Genomic DNA, 826 nt, shown 5'->3' with positions numbered 1-826 from the left:
CCCGACAGATGCTCCCAGGCTTTGCCCTGCAGCCAGGGATCAGCCAGAGATGTTTGCTCCATAAAACACAGGCCAGTATTTCACCCATGACAGGCTGAAAACAAGTTAACCAGTTCAAACACAGCTTTGGAAACATAGAGGGTTTGTGGTCTCCTGCCCACAGCTCGGTCCCAGCCTGTTGTTTCCTTCTCGCTGCTCCTCTAGATCCAGTTGTTACCCTGGGCTGGCATGGCACAAGCAGAACCCGCGATCCACGGGACCTCGTGCTCGAGGCTGAGCCACAGGCTGAGCTCAAGCCGGCACCCGAGCAGCTGCAGCGCCGCGGGGAGCAGGGCCTGGGGTGCCCGGCACGATTCGGGGACCAGGAGGGTCAGTGCAGCAGCCAGGCTGGCACCAGCCCCAAAGGGGTCCTGGCTGAACTCCCCCAGCCCAGGATGAGGCAGAGCCTCCTGCAGACACCTCATGATGGGGGTATCAAGGGACGGAGGTGACACCTGTGGTCCTCAGGGACTTCTTCCCACCCCACAGCAACAAGCAGCCCAAGCTCCCGGCACCTCTTTGCCCCGTTGGCAGGATCTGCTCCCACCTCCAGCCTCCCCTCTGTCCGGTTTCCCGAGCTGAGGGAAGGGCTGCAGCCCTTGCAACACCCGCAGCTGATTTACCTCTAGCCAACCTACGAGCATAAGAATTACAACCTAAAAAACAAAAGCCCATAAGGAATTTCACTGCTGATCCCCGCCGTGACGGGATACTTTATCTCCTGGATTAAAGCGCTGCGCAGCTGCACACCAGACCCGCAGGAAAATGTTCTTGGCAGGCCCCAACG

At 59.2% G+C, this 826-nt stretch overlaps 1 protein-coding gene across 1 annotated transcript in view; it reads right to left on the bottom strand.

The window, feature by feature from the left end:
• LOC104271848 (beta-crystallin B3-like) overlaps window positions 1-826 on the bottom strand; it is a 2347-nt gene that overhangs the window by 298 nt on the left and 1223 nt on the right.

Source organism: Apaloderma vittatum, unplaced genomic scaffold, assembly GCF_000703405.1.
Source record: "Apaloderma vittatum isolate BGI_N311 unplaced genomic scaffold, ASM70340v1 scaffold13453, whole genome shotgun sequence".
Lineage (NCBI taxonomy): Eukaryota > Metazoa > Chordata > Aves > Trogoniformes > Trogonidae > Apaloderma > Apaloderma vittatum.
Note: the sequence above shows the minus strand (reverse complement) of the source record. Positions and strands in the feature narration are given on the sequence as shown.